Source organism: Lepidochelys kempii, chromosome 5 (genome assembly GCF_965140265.1).
Source record: "Lepidochelys kempii isolate rLepKem1 chromosome 5, rLepKem1.hap2, whole genome shotgun sequence".
Classification (NCBI taxonomy): domain Eukaryota; kingdom Metazoa; phylum Chordata; order Testudines; family Cheloniidae; genus Lepidochelys; species Lepidochelys kempii.
Window position 1 is genome coordinate 24,854,794 of NC_133260.1, and position 18,935 is coordinate 24,873,728.

The 18,935-nt window shown below is 44.9% G+C and overlaps 1 protein-coding gene across 2 annotated transcripts in view; it reads left to right on the forward strand.

Moving 5' to 3' along the window:
- RAI14 (retinoic acid induced 14) overlaps positions 1-18,935 on the forward strand; it is a 134,000-nt gene that overhangs the window by 82,366 nt on the left and 32,699 nt on the right. The window lies entirely within an intron of this gene.

Here is an 18,935-nt window from a genome sequence, read left to right on the forward strand (position 1 = left end):
TGAAGTCAGAGGATGGAACATCAAGATTATGCACTACAGTTTTGAAAATCCCTGTGCTAGGAATATTGAGTACTTCAAAAGCTAAATACCTGTCTCCTGAGCTCGCACTCTCTATCTCTATCTCCTTTCTATATCTATATATCTTTATCTGTCTATATATGATATAAGTAATGTCTTTGGAAAAGCACAACCAGAAGGAAGAATATTCAGTTCGGCGTAAAGGTGAGCAAGAACGCAGCACCCTGTACTAGGGTCCTAAACATTTTTAAGCAGTTCACCCTCATGTTTCTTGAATTTTATCCCCCTTCGAAGTCTTGTAACGCCAAAGAACAAAACCAGCATTTCAAAACTGTAGCCTTTTAATTCATAGAGTCATAGAATATCAGGGTTGGAAGGTACCTCAGGAGGTCATCTAGTCCAACCCCCTGCTCAAAGCAGGACCAATCCCCAACTAAATCATCCAGCCAGGGCTTTGTCAAGCCTGACCTTAAAAATCTCTAAGGAGGTTCCACCACCTCCCTAGGTAACGCATTCCAGTGCTTCACCACCCTCCTAGTGAAAAAGTTTTTCCTAATATCCAACCTAAACCTCCCCCACTGCAACTTGAGACCATTCGTTCCATCTGCTACCACTGAGAATAGTCTAGATCCTTCTCTTTGCAACCCCCTTTCAGGTAGTTGAGAGCAGCTATCAAATCCCCCCTCATTCTTCTCTTCCGCAGACTAAACAATCCCAGTTCCCTCAGCCTCTCCTCATAAGTCATGTGTTCCATTCCCCTAATCATTTTTGTTGCCCTCCACTGTACTTTTCCAATTTTTCCATATCCTTCTTGTAGTGTGGGGCCCAAAACTGGACACAGTACTCCAGATGAGGCCTCACCAATGTCGAATAGAGGGGAACGATCACGTCCCTCGATCTGCTGGCAATGCCCCTACTTATACAGCCCAAAATGCCATTGGCCTTCTTGGCAACAAGGGCACACTGTTGACTCATATCCAGCTTCTTGTCCACTGTAACCCCTAGGTCCTTTTCTGCAGAACTGCTGCCTAGCCATTCAGTCCCTAGTCTGTAGCAATGCATGGGATTCTTCCGTCCTAAGTGCAGGACTCTGCCCTTGTCCTTGTTGAACCTCATCAGATTTCTTTTGGCCCAATCCTCTGATTTTTCTAGGTCCCTCTGTATCCTATCCTTACCCTCTAGCATATCTACAACTCCTCCCAGTTTAGTATCATCTGCAAACTTGCTGAGGGTGCAATCCACACCATTCTCGAGATCATTAATGAAGATATTGAACAAAACTGGCCTGAGGACCGACCGACCCTTGAGGCACTCCACTTGATATCGGCTGCCAACTAGACATAGAGCCATTGATCATTACCCATTGAGCCCGACAATCTAGCCAACTTTCTACCCACCTTATAGTTCCTTCATCCAGCCTATACTACTTTAACTTGCTGGCAAGTATACTGTGGGAGACCGTGTCAAAAGCTTTACTAAAGTCAAGGAACAACACATCCACTGCTTTCCCCTCATCCACAGAGCCAGTTATCTCATCATAGAAGGGAATTAGATTAGTCAGGCATGACTTGCCCTTGGTGAATCCATGCTGACTGTTCCTGATCACTTTCCTCTTCTCTAAGTGCTTCAGTATTGATTCCTTGAGGACCTGCTCCATGATTTTTCCCGGGACTGAGGTGAGGCTGACTGGCCTGTAGTTCCCAGGATCCTCCTTCTTCCCTTTTTTAAAGATGGGCACTACGTTAGCCTTTTTCCCTGCGGAGTGCTTCTTCTGTTCTGAACCGTGATGCTAGCCTTCAGGAGATTCACTATGGGCAGTTATAACAATCACATGACTTTAAAAGGATAATCTGCCACAAAATTTCAGTTCATCAAAAAGTTTGATCTCTTGGTCTTACAGGTAATAATAAATGTATAGGAAGTTCTCCAATCTCAGACTTCCAGTGGGAGTCAACAGTAATGTGGCAACAAGTCCTGCCAAAGAAAACTTCTTGTAAAAATGAGATTGTTGGATCACAAGTTGAGAGAAAAATAAGGCTTCTGGGATCCCCAAAACCTCTGAACAGCAGCTGGGGGTATATTTTTGCTGAAATTGAGGGCTAAGATCAGGAGTCTACAGTCTACAAGCTCCTGCACTGTCTGACACCATCACCTCCCTCCTGTTAAGAAAACAGCCCTTCAGCAGGCTCTCCTTTATTAATCTCTTCTACCTTGATGTGACTGAAACAAGATTCTTCATGCACAAGTCACAGGTGGGAGACAGTATAAACAGAATTCTGTGAGTCATTCCAGATTATTTACTGTTGTTGAAAAGGTATGTGGGGCTTTCACTGGCATGAAGAGAGTTTTACATATTTGGGGTGCTTAGGTCCTGCTCCCTGCTAAGGTCAGGGGCATCACTGGAGGCTGCGCTTGACCTACAGAAAAACCAGTTCATGGGGCAGCTCACTGAGTCCTGATGGATATTGACTTCTTGCTTTGAGAATTGAGGGCAATTTTGAATTGGGATTGAGAGCTTTTGTAGCTGCTTTTGCACAACTTTATGAAGGTTTGCCCTGTGAATACATATATGCCAGGAATAAACTCTAGTCCTGAACTACGTGAATATTTGTTCTGTGTTCCTGCTAACTACCTGGCATCTCGTATGCTTCTGAGGCTGTCCTGCACTGGGGTACGCTCTAGATACGGTTAAGGGTGAGAGAAAGCAAGACAAGTTAAGCATTATATTGAAACTTCATGAGAATCGAACCCCCTTCTCTCATAGGCCCCATTGAAAATCCCACCCTAAAAACTCTCATCATTAAAGACAATGAACAAAAACAAACATCAGTCTCTAACTATTTAGAATCTTAGGCTTGGTCTGCACAAGCATTTTATGTTGCTATAGCTACAACACAGGGATGTCAGCCTAACTCCTGCACTACGTCCGACAGCAGGGCTTCTACCTCCTCTTGGATGGGGGGGGTCAGGAGAAGCTGTCCCATTGGCATAGGTAGCAGCATCACTGAAGCGCTGCAGTGGGCAGCTGCCTGAGTGCAGCTGTAACACTGTAAGTGTCGACAAGCCCTTAGTTTTACTTTCCTGTGACACTCAGAGGGGAAAATATTTGGTTGCTGTTTGTAAGTGGTGTCTGCTTTTCTTTGACAAAAGTCCTCCATCACCCTTGCTGCTCCTCTTACAGAGGGAGGGAGGAGTTAGAGTTGAAGCTAACATAGCTGCTTTCTCTTCACAGCTTCAGCTTATCTATTAAGTGACAGAATAGCTGTGTGCTAACATCACTGAAGTCAGCATAGCTCTTGTAGCCACTTCTATTTTTTAAATATTTACAGCTGCTGCAGTGCAGCCGGTAAAGGAAGTTGAGAACAAACACTGTGGTTAATTTCATTTATTCACGTCAGTGATGGATTGCTTTTTACAATAAATATTTAAAATTCATCCATCAATTTATAGAAGTGTTTGAGATGCCAGATCTGAGGCCTGAAAAATAAACCATCCCCTATCTTAACAAATATTCTTTAACTATTTGTCACAAGCTAGTCTTTGCTCTGTTGGGTGCGTGTTGTGCCACTTACGGAGTGCCTGCTCTTTATGAAAAGGACACATTTATCAAATGCACTCTTGAAAAGAGATGCAGTGAACACAGTGTGGAAATAATAGCCTTCACTGTAATAAATATATACAATGCTGTCAAGGTTCCTCCCCCACTCTGAACTCTAGGGTACAGACGTGGGGACCTGCATGAAAACCTCCTAAGCTTACTTTTACCAGCTTACGTTAAAACTTCCCCAAGGTACAAATTAATTTTATCTTTTGTCCTTGGAATAACCACTGCCACCACCAAACTCTAACTGGTTTTACTGGGAAACATAGTTTGGACACGTCTTTCCTCCCAAAATCCTCCCAACCCTTGAACCCCACTTCCTGGGAAAGGTTTGGTAAAAATCCTCACCAATTTGCATAGGTGACCACAGACCCAAACCCTTGGATCTGAGAACAATGAAAAAGCATTCAGTTTTCTTACAAGAAGACTTTTAATAGAAATAGAAGTAAATAGGAGTAAAGGAATCACCCCTGTAAAATCAGGATGGTAGATATCTTACAGGGTAATTAGATTCAAAACATAGAGAATCCCTCTAGGCAAAACCTTAAGTTACAAAAAAGACACACAGACAGAAATAGTCATTCTATTCAGCACAGTTCTTTTCTCAGCCTTTTAAAGAAATCCTAATCTAATGCATACCTAGCTAGATTATTTACTAAAAGTTCTAAGACTCCATTCCTGTTCTATCCCCGGCAAAGCAGCATACCAACAGACACAGACCCTTTGTTTCTCTCCCTCCTCCCAGCTTTTGAAAGTATCTTGTCTCCTCATTGGTCATTTTGGTCAGGTGCCAGCGAGGTTACCTTTAGCTTCTTAACCCTTTACAGGTGAGAGGATTTTTCCTCTGGCCAGGAGGGATTTTAAAGGGGTTTACCCTTCCCTTTACATTTATGACAAATGCCATATGTAGATTTCTATTCAGCAGCTAAATTGACTTCAGTTTGCAAAACAGTGTTAAAGAACCTGTGCTAGGACCTCACTTCATGTCCCCTTCTGCTCTCCCTTTAACAGATCATTTTAACACTGGCACATCTGTCGTGAGGGAAGTGCATGTTTGTTGGAGTTTGTCCGTAATGGAGCAGTTTTGGTAGGGGGGTGGTGAGTGTGTCTGTCTCTCTCGTGTATTTTTATATGTTTTGCACTAATAGACTAGCAAGTCCTATATGATTGCAGTATTTAAAATATTAAGGACTGGAAGCAAGTCTATTAATAAAGATGCAGGATTTTCCCCGTAAATGGTGTAATTGAAAGTGACTGGTCACTGGCCTGGGATTGTGTGATGCTGACAGGATTGCAGAAAGACTAAACATGGCAGAATTTATTCAGCACTTGAATAACTGATTATTTTTTAAGCTGTGTATCTTCTCAGAGGTGCTGATGCTTGAAGGTTCAGTGACATTAACTGTGAAACTTCTAGTTTTTAATTTTTAGTTTCTAGACTTAGCACAACAGAAACAAGATTGGTTTGCCCCGTGTGTATGTTAAGTGATGTGAAGCAAATGAGGTGCATGTGGAATGCAACAGTTTGTTAAAGGTATCAGATACGAAGCTCTTGAAGAATATTTTTGTTTGGGAAGTTGCATCATTTAAGTAAGGATACAGTAAGGGCTTGTCTACACTACCAAGTTTTGTTGACAAAACTTAGGTCGACACCCAGAAGTCGACAAAACAAAAATCACCAAAGTGTATTCACACTTGCTCTCTCTGTTGACAGATCATGTCCACATTGGGGACACCATCATCGACAGTGTGAGCAATGCAGCCGCCGACGGGCGGGAGGGGGGGGCAACAAAGGGAGCAGCTGCACTGGGGCCAGCGATTTAAAAGGGCAGCAGCGGCGTCTGGAGCCCCGGGCTCTTTAAATCAACACAGGAGCCCCAGGCAGTGCGGGCCAGGCAGCCTGGAAGGGCTTGCTGGCGGATGCTGACCCCACAGCCCCACCCCTTCCAGGGGCCGGAGCTGCCTTGCCCTGTACTGGTAAGTGTCCTCAGTTACTTTCACGTCTGGATGTTGGCGGAAGCCAGTTCTGTCAACAAAACAATCAGCAGTGTCGACACTGGCTCTTTGTTGACAATAAAGGGAGGGGAAAAAGACAAAAGTCTCTCGTAGGGGTGGAAGTTTTTTGTTGCCAAAACTGGGCGTTTTTCGCGAAAAAAGTCCAATTTGTAGTGCGTATGCTCTTGCTGTTTTGTCACCAAAAGGCAGTTTTTGGCGACAAAACTTGGTAGTGTAGACAAGGCCGAAGAAGCTTTTTAATGTCAAGTAAGCTTTGCCTATCAAGTAACGTTTTTAACCATAGGTGCCTTCAGGATTTTGATCAGGTGTATTGATTTCTGAAATAGTTTTGATTCAAAATTCTCTTATTATTGAAATTCAGTTTGCACAGTAGACTGCGGTGCTCCACAGCCTGAAAAGTATAAATAAATCCTTCCTTATTTTAAGAGACTTTACAAAAGCATGTGCCATTGAAAGGGTTCAGTGTGGATCAGTAAGGGAAGGAAGAAGTACTTCTCCATTCTGTATCCCTTCAGACTTTGGGTCGTGTCCCGTCCCCCGTCTCTCCCTCTTCTCTCCTTCCCCACCCCCATCACCATTAAAGCTGCCAATGGTTTTGTCCACCACATGTCTGGGTTAGAATCAAGATGTGTCAAACACCCTTTGTTTAGGGTACTTTGAATACTTGGGGGGCTGGTGATGAGACACTAAATGGGGAGGGCTCTGAGTTACTACAGAGAATTCTTTCCCAGGTGCCTGGCTGGTGGGTCTTGCCCACGTGCTCAAGATCTAACCGATCACCATATGTGGGGGTCGGGAAGGAATTTTCCCCTGGGTCACATTGGCTGAGACCCTGGGAGTTGTGTTTTTTTTGCCTTCCTCTGCAGCATGGTGCACAGGTCACTTGCTAGTTTAAAATTGTGTAAATGGTGAATTCTCTGTAACTTGAAGTCTTTAAACTAGGGCTATCAATTAATCACAGTTAACTCATGCAATTAACTCAAAAATTAATATTGATTTAAAAAAATTAATTGTGATTAATCACACTGTTAAACAATAGAATACCAATTGAAATTTATTAAATATTTTTGGATGTTTTTCTACATTTTCAAATATATCAATTTCAGTTACCACACAGAATAGAATGGTGGTTGAAGCATCAAAGGACATATGAATCTTTAGCGCATCAGGCATGTAAATATCTTGCAATGCCAGCTACAACAGTGCCATGCAAACACCTGTTCTCACTTTCAGGTGACATTGTAAACAAGAAGCAGGCAGCATTATCTCCTGTAAATGTAAACAAACTTGTTTCTCTTCTCTTGGCTGAACAAGAAGTAGGAGTGAGTGGACTTGTAGGCTCTAAAGTTTTACGTTGTTTTGTTTGAGTGCAGTTATGTAATAAAAAACTACATTTGTAAGTTGCACTTTCATGATAAAGAGGTCGCACTTCAGTACTTATGAGGTGAATTGAAAAATACAGTTTCTTTTATCATTTTTACAGTGCAAATATTTGTAATAAAAAATAAATATAAAGTGAGCACCGTACACTTTGTATTCTGTGTTATAATTGAAATCGATATATTTGAAAATGTAGGAAACACCCTAAAATATTTACATAAATGGTATTGTTTAACAGTGCGATTAATCAAGCAATTAATTTTTGTAATCACAATTTATTTTTGTAATCGCTTGACAGCCCTACTTTAAACCATGATTTGAGGACTTCAGTAACTCAGCCAGAGGCTAGAGGTCTATTACACGAATGCGTGGGTGAGGTTCTGTGGCCACAGTGTGAAGAAGGTCAGACTAAATGATCATGATGACCCCTTCTGACCTTAAAGTCCATGAGTCTGAACGTACGAAATAAATGCCAACCCATAAAAATATTCCCCAGAACCATTTTGTTTTTAAAAGTCTTCATTGACTCAATGTAACTATTGGCCAGTACACTTCTTGTCAAGGAAGGAGGTCTGGATTGGACTTGCTGTGGATTGATTCCAGGCACTTATTCTCACATGCCGAGTATACTGCCCCAGGTGCATTCCTAGTTTCCTAGTCCTTTCTCGTGTTGATGGGGTAATCATGGCCAGGTCTCTAAAATGTTATACTGTAACACTTCTACACTGAAACACAAACAAGATTCAGATGGGAGCTAAAACAATACTTGTTAGATTATTTTGGGTCCTGTCATTGAAACAGAAGATATAAGACTTTAACTGATCTAGAATTTGGTAGAAGGAAGGAAGAGGGATAATAGGTTCAGGGAAGGTTGTGGGGTTTATGGGGTTTTTTAGACACTGAAATATACAAAAGTTCAGCCCGATGCAGTGATCAAGCTGGAGAAGCAGTTGAATAAGGAGTGCTGGGTGCTAAAAGATTTCAGGTGGGGGTTTTATCCTGACGGGATATGCTGGCAGGTAACTGCACAGTCTGGACTGGTACAGAACTGGGGAACATTTCATTTCTATGTCTTTATCATGACCACGGAGGCTCCAAGCAGTGCTGTATCTTTATTTTAACAGTCGTGTTGGTTTGTGTGAAGATATCTGTCAGGAAAGTGTAAATCGAGTTGCTGGCAGGCAAGTCATGCTTTTTAAAAGTCAACAAAGATTTGATGTATACATCAAGGAAAAGAAAAAATGGTCTGCTGTGGACAGAGATGTTTTTACTCAAAATAAACCTTGACTATACGTCGAAGCCTGGTCTACACTAGGACTTTAGGTCGAATTTAGCAGCGTTAAATCAATGTAAACCTGCACCTGTCCACACGATGAAGCCCTTTATTTCGACTTAAAGGGCTCTTAAAATCGATTTCCTTACTCCACCCCTGACAAGTGGATTAGCGCTTAAATCGGCCTTGCCGGCTCGAATTTGGAGTACTGTGGACAGAATTCGACGGTATTGGCCTCCGGGAGCTATCCCAAAGTGCTCCATTGTGACCGCTCTGGACAGCACTCTCAACTCAGATGCACTGGCCAGGTAGACAGGAAAAGAACCGCGAACTTTTGAATCTCATTTCCTGTTTGGCCAGCGTGGCAAGCTGCAGGTGACCATGCAGAGCTCATCAGCAGAGGTGACCATGATGAGTCCCAGAATCGTAAAAGAGCTCCAGCATGGACCGAACGGGAGGTACGGGATCTGATCGCTGTTTGGGGAGAGGAATCCGTGCTATCAGAACTCGGTTCCAGTTTTCGAAATGCCAAAACCTTTGTCAAAATCTCCCAGGGCATGAAGGACAGAGGCCATAACAGGGACCTGAAGCAGTGCCGCGTGAAACTTAAGGAGCTGAGGCAAGCCTACCAGAAAACCAGAGAGGCGAAGAGCCACTCCGGGTGGAGCCCCAAACATAGAATCATAGAATCATAGAATATCAGGGTTGGAAGGGACCCCAGAAGGTCATCTAGTCCAACCCCCTGCTCAAAGCAGGACCAATTCCCAGTTAAATCATCCCAGCCAGGGCTTTGTCAAGCCTGACCTTAAAAACCTCTAAGGAAGGAGATTCAACCACCTCCCTAGGTAACGCATTCCAGTGTTTCACCACCCTCTTAGTGAAAAAGTTTTTCCTAATATCCAATCTAAACCTCCCCCACTGCAACTTGAGACCATTACTCCTTGTTCTGTCATCTGCTACCATTGAGAACAGTCGAGAGCCATCCTCTTTGGAACCCCCTTTCAGGTAGTTGAAAGCAGCTATCAAATCCCCCCTCATTCTTCTCTTCTGCAGGCTAAACAATCCCAGCTCCCTCAGCCTCTCCTCATAACTCATGTGTTCCAGTCCCCTAATCATTTTTGTTGCCCTTCGCAGGACTCTCTCCAATTTATCCACATCCTTCTTGAAGTGTGGGGCCCAAAACTGGACACAGTACTCCAGATGAGGCCTCACCAATGTCGAATAGAGGGGAACGATCACATCCCTCGATCTGCTCGCTATGCCCCTACTTATACATCCCAAAATGCCATTGGCCTTCTTGGCAACAAGGGCACACTGCTGACTCATATCCAGCTTCTCGTCCACTGTCACCCCTAGGTCCTTTTCCGCAGAACTGCTGCCTAGCCATTCGGTCCCTAGTCTGTAGCTGTGCATTGGGTTCTTCCGTCCCAAGTGCAGGACCCTGCACTTATCCTTATTGAACCTCATCAGATTTCTTTTGGCCCAATCCTCCAATTTGTCTAGGTCTTTCTGTATCCTATCCCTCCCCTCCAGCGTATCTACCACTCCTCCCAGTTTAGTATCATCCGCAAATTTGCTGAGAGTGCAATCCACACCATCCTCCAGATCATTAATGAAGATATTGAACAAAACCGGCCACAGGACCGACCCCTGGGGTACTCCACTTGATACTGGCTGTCAACTAGATATGGAGCCATTGATCACTACCCGTTGAGCCCGACAATCTAGCCAGCTTTCTACCCACCTTGTAGTGCATTCATCCAGCCCATACTTCCTTAACTTGCTGACAAGAATACTGTGGGAGACCGTGTCAAAAGCTTTGCTAAAGTCAAGAAACAATACATCCACTGCTTTCCCTTCATCCACAGAACCAGTAATCTCATCATAAAAGGCGATTAGATTAGTCAGGCATGACCTTCCCTTGGTGAATCCATGCTGGCTGTTCCTGATCACTTTCCTCTCATGCAAGTGCTTCAGGATTGATTCTTTGAGGACCTGCTCCATGATTTTTCCAGGGACTGAAGTGAGGCTGACTGGCCTGTAGTTCCCAGGATCCTCCTTCTTCCCTTTTTTAAAGATTGGCACTACATTAGCCTTTTTCCAGTCATCCGGGACTTCCCCGGTTCACCACGCGTTTTCAAAGATAATGGCCAATGGCTCTGCAATCACAGCCGCCAATTCCTTCAGCACTCTCGGATGCAACTCGTCCGGCCCCATGGACTTGTGCACGTCCAGCTTTTCTAAATAGTCCCTAACCACCTCTATCTCCTCAGAGGGCTGGCCATCTCTTCCCCATTTTGTGATGCCCAGCGCAGCAGTCTGGGAGCTGACCTTGTTAGTGAAAACAGAGGCAAAAAAAGCATTGAGTACATTAGCTTTTTCCACATCCTCTGTCACTAGGTTGCCTCCCTCATTCAGTAAGGGGCCCACACATTCCTTGGCTTTCTTCTTGTTGCCAACATACCTGAAGAAACCCTTCTTGTTACTCTTGACATCTCTGGCTAGCTGCAGCTCCAGGTGCGATTTGGCCCTCCTGATAACATTCCTACATGCCCGAGCAATAATTTTATACTCTTCCCTGGTCATATGTCCAACCTTCCACTTCTTGTAAGCAATCCACACCATCTTCTTCTATGCTTCTATGGTGAGCTGCATGCCATTTTAGGGGGTTCAGCCACCACTACCCCAGCCGTGTTGTTTGACTCCTTCAATGGAGATGGAGGCAACACGGAAGCAGGTTTTGGGGACGAAGAAGATGATAGCTCACAGCAAGCAAGCGGAGAAACCGGTTTTCCCGACAGCCAGGAACTGTTTCTCACCCTGGACCTGGAGCCAGTACCCCCTGAACCCACCCAAGGCTGCTTCCTGGACCCGGCAGGCGGAGAAGGGACCTCCGGTGAGTGTACCTTTTTAAAATACTATACATGGTTTAAAAGCAAGCATGTGAAAGGATTACTTTGCCCTGGCATTCACGGCTCTCCTGGATATACTCCCAAAGCCTTTGCAAAAGGTTTCTGGGGAGGGCAGCCTTATTGCGTCCTTCATGGTAGGACTCTTTACCACTCCAGGCCAGTGACATGTACTCGGGAATCATTGTAGAACAAAGCATTGCAGTGTATGTTTGCTGGCATTCAAACAACATCTGTTCTTTATCTCTCTGTGTTATCCTCAGGAGAGTGAGATATAATTCATGGTCACCTGGTTGAAATAGAGTGCTTTTCTTCAGGGGATGCTCAGAGGAGCCCGTTCCTGCTGGGCTGTTTGCCTGTGGCTAAACAGAAATGTTCCCCGCTGTTAGCCACGAGGAGGGTTGAGGGGGTAGCCACGCGGTGGGGGGAGGCAAAATGCGACCTTGTAACGAAAGCACATGTGCTATGTATGTAATGTTAACAGCAAGGTTCATCCTGAAAGAGATTAGCCACTGTTTTATAAAATGTGTCTTTTTAAATACTGCTGTCCCTTTTTTTTTCTCCACCAGCTGAATGTGTTTCAATGATCACAGGATCTTCTCCTTCCCAGAGGCTAGTGAAGATTAGAAAGGAAAAAAAAACGCACTCGAGATGAAATGTTCTCCGAGCTCATGCTGTCCTCCCACACTGACAGAGCACAGACGAATGCGTGGAGGCAAATAATGTCAGAGTGCAGGAAAGCACAAAATGACTGGGAGGAGAGGTGGTGGGCTGAAGAGAGGGCTGAAGCTCAAATGTGGCAGCAGCGTGATGAGAGGAGGCAGGATTCAATGCTGAGGCTGCTGGAGGACCAAACCAGTATGCTCCAGTGTATGGTTGAGCTGTAGCAAAGGCAGCTGGAGCACAGACTGCCACTGCAGCCCCTGTGTAACCAACCGCCCTCCTCCTCAAGTTCCATAGCCTCCACAGCCAGACGCCCAAGAATGCAGTGGGGGGGCCACCAGCCAACCACTCACTCCGCCACAGAGGATTGCCCAAAAAAAAGAAGGCTGGCATTCAATAAATTTTAAAGTTGTAAACTTTTAAAGTGCTGTGTGGCATTTTCCTTCCCTCCTCCACCACCCCTCCTGGGCTACCTTGGTAGTCATCCCCCTATTTGTGTGATGAATGAATAAAGAATGCATGAATGTGAAGCAACAATGACTTTATTGCCTCTGCAAGCGGTGATCGAGGGGAGGAGGGGAGGGTGCTTAGCTTACAGGGAAGTAGAGAGAACCAAGGGGTGGGGGGGTTTCATCAAGGAGAAACAAACAGAACTTTCACACCGTAGCCTGGCCAGTCATGAAACTGATTTTCAAAGCTTCTCTGATGCATACCGCGCCCTCCTGTGCTCTTCTAACCGCCCTGGTGTCTGGCTGCGTGTAACCAGCAGCCAGGCAATTTGCCTCAACCTCCCACCCCGCCATAAACGTCTCCCCCTTACTCTCATAGATATTGTGGAGCACACAGCAAGCAGTAATAACAGTGGGAATATTGGTTTCGCTGAGGTCTAAGCAAGTCAGTAAACTGCGCCAGCGCGCCTTTAAACGTCCAAATGCACATTCTACCACCATTCTGCACTTGCTCAGCCTGTAGTTGAACAGTTCCTGACTACTGTCCAGGCTCCCTGTGTACAGCTTCATGAGCCATGGCATTAAGGGGTAGGCTGGGTCCCCAAGGATACATATAGGCATTTCAACATCCCCAACAGTTATTTTCTGGTTTGGGAATAAAGTCCCTTCCTGCAGCTTTTGAAACAGACCAGAGTTCCTGAAGATGCAAGCGTCATGTACCTTTCCCGGCCATCCCATGTTGATGTACCTTTCCCGGCCATCCCACGCGAAACGTCCCTTGTGATCCACCAGAGCTTGCAGCACTATTGAAAAGTACCCCTTGCGGTTTATGTACTTGGCGGCTTGGTGCTCCGGTGCCAAGATAGGGATATGGGTTCCGTCTATGGCCCCACCACAGTTAGGGAATCCCATTGCAGTAAAGCCATCCACTATGACCTGCACATTTCCCAGGGTCGCTACCCTTGATATCAGCAGATCTTTGATTGTGTGGGCTACTTGCATCACAGCAGCCCCAACAGTAGATTTGCCCACTCCAAATTGATTCCCAACTGACCGGTAGCTGTCTGGCGTTGCAAGCTTCCACAGGGCTATCGCCACTCACTTCTCAACTGTGAGGGCTGCTCTCATCTTGGTATTCATGCGCTTCAGGGCAGGGGAAAGCAAGTCACAAAGTTCCATGAAAGTGCCCTTACGCATGCGAAAGTTTCGCAGCCACTGGGAATCGTCCCAGACCCGCAACAGTATGCGGTCCCACCAGTCTGTGCTTGTTTCCCGAGCCCAGAATCGGCATTCCACAGCATGAACCTGCCCCATTAGCACCATGATGTATGCAATGGCAGGGCCCATGCTTTCAGAGAAATCTGTGTCCATGTCCTGATCACTCATGTGACCGCGCTGACGTCGCCTCCTCGCCCGGTATTGCTTTGCCAGGTTCTGGTGCCGCATATACTGCTGGATAATGCGTGTGGTGTTTAATGTGCTCCTAATTGCCAAAGTGAGCTGAGCGGCCTCCATGCTTGCCTTGGTATGGCATCGGCACAGAAAAAAGGCATGGAACGATTGTCTGCCGTTGCTCTGACGGAGGGAGGGGCGACTGACGACATGGCTTACAGGGTTGGCTTCAGGGAGCTAAAATCAGCAAAGGGGGTGTCTTTACATCAAGGAGTATTTCAGGCAGGACTTCAAGGAGGGTTCCAATAAGAAATGGTGCACCTAAGTTATTTTTCTTATTGGAACAAGGAGGTTAGCCTGGCCTCTGATTGATACATGGCTAGATTTACCTCGCTGCACCTTCTCTGTGAGTGACTGCAGTGTGACCTAGAGGAATGAGTCCCCTAGACGGGGGAGGAGGCAAATGAGTACAAAACAAATCTGGTCTATTTCTTGTTTTGATCCACTCCATCTATCTTTTACATCTTTGGCTGGCAGCAGACGGTGCAGAAGGACTGCATGCTATCCACATCTCATGGCTGCTCGGCAGAAGATGGTACAGTACGACTGCTAGCCATCCTCATCTCTTGCCTGCCCGGCAGAAGATGGTACAGTACGACTGCTAGCAATCCGTATCGCCTGCCTGCTCACCATAAGATGGTTCAATAGGACTGACTGCAGGACTAAAGAGAATGACCTGGTCAAGTCACTCCAAAGTTAGTCCCTGCGCCCATGTCTGCCCAGGTGCTCCCAGCCGACGTGGCCAGGAGCACCTCGGACACGATGATGACGGCTACCAGTCGTACTGCACCGTCTGCTGCCAGAAGGCAATGGGTTGCTGCTACTGTGTAGCAATGCCGTACCGTGTCTGCCAGCACCCAGGAGTCATAGGGTGACGGTTACCTGAGCGGGCTCCATGCTTGCCGTGGTATGGCGTCTGCACAGGTAACTCAAGAAAAAAGGCGCAAAACAATTGTCTGCCCTTGCTTTCACGGAGGGAGGGAGGGAACGGGGGCCTGATGATATGTACCCAGAACCACCCGCAACAATGTTTTAGCCCCATCAGGCATTGGGATCTCAACCCAGAATTCCAATGGGCAGCGGAGACTGCGGGAGCTGTGGGATAGCTACCCACAGTGCAACGCTCCGGAAGTCGACTCTAGCCTTGGTACTGTGGAAGCACTCCGCCGAGTTACTGCACTTAATGCACTTAGAGCATTTTCTGTGGGGACACACACACTTGAATATATAAAACCGATTTCTAAAAAAACGACTTATATAAATTCGACCTTATTCCGTAGTGTAGACATACACTCAGTGAGTTCTCAGTGTACTTCAGCAAGCAAGATTGCATGTAATGTATTTTTCTGAGCAGAAACAACCTGTGTCTGCCAATAGTGGGGGTGGGGGCGGCAGAGTGAGGGCAGCTGGCTTCAGTAGTGTTACTGAGCATGCTCAGTCCAAGCCAAGAAGCAAATCTGGGGGGGGGGGCACATGACCCTGATCTCCCCGCCCCCTGTGCCGCCTATTTCTGAGCACTTGGAAGAAAATGACCGAGAACAATGGTGCAGTTTGCCCAGTGGGCACGCTCTGGTCCTTGCATGCCATGATACTGTATTTACTAGCTCACTAGTCATTTATCATCCACAATTCCAGAGTGTTCTCAAGCACTTTGAGTTTTGCCAAGTGTCATCCGATGCCACTTTCAAGCTATGGGGGAATTCTCCTCTGCAGAGAATACTAATTCTGCCAATATATATCTGCTTTGCAGCTCTCTTGGGAGCACTGCTCTCTGAGCACCCTTTGTACCAATACCCTATAGATACATACTTTAGTAGAGTTCCTTGTCAAATCTTAACTACTCTGTAAGTGGAGCAGCTGCAGAGCTGAGCTCTTACCAAATAGCTGGAACTCATTCTGAGGAGGTTGGTGGTGGTGATCTAGAAAATTACCATTTTTAGCTTTGAGGATAAATTTACAGTACAGCTGATAAAGGGGCTGGTTCCAGCAAGTATTGTCTTATCACCTCCTCGTCCCACACACAAGTCTGCATTTTTCTGATTCAGTTTGTGTTTTGAAGGTTACTGTGTCTCAGATTAAGACCGAATATTTATTATACCAGTTCCATTGTGTTCTGTTCAAATGTCATTTTTTTGCGTGTGTGAACCACAAACTTGTTTTAAACGAGTTCTCAAAGCAAGATCCACTTAGTACTAGGAGGTGGCATTGTAAGTGGTTAAGCAGGGGACTGAGATTCTATAGACCTGTGTTCCTTTACCAGCACTGCCATTGAATTGCTTGGTCAAGTGCTTGTCTCCCAACCTGTAAACTTGGATTAATTCCACTCTCATACCTTTTGGTAAAGTTCTTACAGATCCTCTGTTGAAAAGCGCTGTTTAAGGGCTACATAATAGAATGATGGTGCTCTTACATGTACTATACAAACATTAATAAGTGTTTTGCTTTCTGGCACTTAAATAAGAACTTCTGTTATCACTTGTTCTTGACCTCTACAGAGATCAACTCTAGAATCAACTTTAATATCTTCAAGATCAAATATCTTTAAGATCTCTTACTTTTCTCTCTACCAACATGGGGATGGACTTTTTTAGAAAGAGACCTGTTTGATCAGACTACTCTGATTCTATAATCAAAAGTATAAAAATCAGTCAACTTTTGATGTTTTAGAAAATGGAATTTCCATTACTGCCTGTTGCTACCTGCTATCTAAAACTTGCTCAGGGATGCCAAATGTAGGTAGCCATTTTGTTGTGAATTGGGCAACAAAACACAAACATTTTTCTTCCTTCCACACATTTTAGTTATTGTTTGAGTGTGTGTCGTTAATTATACAGTACTGAGCTGAATTTTCATCTAATGTTATGGTAGTTCAGTTATTCTCTGCTTTTTCCAGAGTCTGCATGAATTTTGCTGTGCATTGCTGTCTGGGCTTTCATAATAGCATGCTTTGCACTCCTCTTAAAGAAGTCATTTTGACTTGGGTACTGTGTGAGTTGCTAATGGATCAGTATATATTCAGAATGGTAGAAGCACAAATCATTAGGTGTTTGTCCTCCCATGCAGGATGGATTCCAAATGGTGAGTTGCTTTGTTCCTATGTTCAATAGGGAGCATCTGCCTTCATCTTCCCCTTGGGAGGTCACTGCTCCTGTGCTGAGGTGGGAAGGCTAGGAGCAGAGTTAATAAACTTCTTTCCACTCACAATAACCCTGGAAATGGTCGTCCACAGCAAAAAGGAGCCCTGCCTTAGTGAATATCAAAGGTGTTCAAATTTTCTGTTATACCAATAAAATAAAAACCAGCAGGATCTCATTAAAGGGGAAAAAGAAAAATGCCACATTTATTGTGAATACAGAAAGAATCAGAGTAAGCAGTTAGTTATAGCTATAACATTCCATTTAATTTCATATGTATTCACACATTCACACACACATGCAGAGGTTCTGCAAGGTTGTTATCATAGTTACCAGCCTTAGAGTTGCTCATGCCAAGCCACTGGCCAGGTGGCCTGGACATGAGGAGGGAGCAGGGCCTTGTCAGATGCTCATCTGACGCTCCTGGAAGTTGGTTGCTCCATTTTTATAGGAATTTATTCCTATGCCAGTCTATGGGAATTGCTTCATCCTGCTGTTGCTGAATCAATCAGCAGATGGCACATTCCTGACGGCTCCGTGCTGCCAGATGTTATCTTGTTCTTTGGTTCTCCCATTCTTGAGGCTGTTGGGTAGATTCCAGTCTGCCCTCCGGGGTCCTCTGGTTATTTCCACTTGACGCTTTCTTCAACCAATGGACACTGGATTCTTAGGCTGGCACCTCCCTGATCATTCAGTAATAAATCCACACCAAGCATCCATTCACAAACATCCTCTATCTCTATTTTAATCACAATTGTTAACAAAATGACATGAATACAACAAAAGGGCAGGGAGTCTCTGGGTGCTGTTTCTGTTGTTACAGAGTATTGCTTTGAGTCTCTCTATGTGTGAGTAGTTCTTACAAAGAATTGCTTTGAGAACAGACTCTCTTAGAATGTACTAACACAATTAGCAGTTTGCAAGGTTCACACAGAGAGGGAGAGAAACAGTACCAAAAACCAAGAGACCTCTTAATTAGTAATACCCTGGAATTTAAACTCTGGGGAATCAAACTCATTTGTGATTTTAATACAGAACTTCTTTATGGTTGGATTGCTGGATCATATTAATGAATCCTGGTGGCAAAAGGCATCCCTTACATATAGAGAGAAATTGAAGGAATGTGTGTATGTGACAGCAGGATTTGAATATATTATGCAGTGAGAATCTAACTTTCAGAAATATGGCCACTTCTTCACATCAAGCCTCACAAGTTTGTTTTTCTTTGTTTAAATTCATTTTGCAGTCAGGAAGCAGGAATCAAGTTTTGTTTGCTTTCTTTTAAAAGGAAGTTTATTCATGAAAGATACAAATAAAATGCACCACTTCAAGGCTCCCAGATGATGAAAACTCCAGCAACTGGAAATATGCAGCTTTTGTCTTGAATGATTTAGGAAATTGTAAGCAGCCTGTAAAGAATTATTCTGTAGCAAATAAAATCTCTACAGCTCCTCTGCTTATTTCTATACTTGGGAACCTTTCTTCTTGCTTGACAGCACTAAGATTACAGTGGATGAGAAGTTGGGTATGAGTCAGCAGTGTGCCAAGAAGGCTAACGGCATATTGGGTGCACTAGTAAGAGCGTTGCCAGAAGATTGAGGGAAGTAACTACTACCCTTTATTCAGCACTGGTGAGGCCACTGGAGTATTGCATCCAGTTTTGGGCCCCCGCTACAGAAAGGATGTGAGCAAATTGGAGAGAGTCCAGCAGAGGGCAACAAAAATGATCTGGGGGCTGGAACACATGACTTACAAGGAGAGACTGAGGGAAGTGGGCTTGTTTAGTCTGCAGAAGAGAAGAATGAGGGGGGATTTGATAGCAGCCTTCAACTACCTGAAGGGGGGTTCCAAAGAGGATGGAGCTCGGCTGTTCTCAATGGTGACAGGTGACAGAACAAGGAGCAATGGTCTCAAGTTGCAGTGGGGGAGGTCTAGGTTTGGATATTAGGAAACACTATTTCACTAGGAGGGTGGTGAAGCACTGGAATGCGTTACCTAGAGAGGTGGTAGAATCAGGAGTCTCTGTGCATCCTCAGGTTT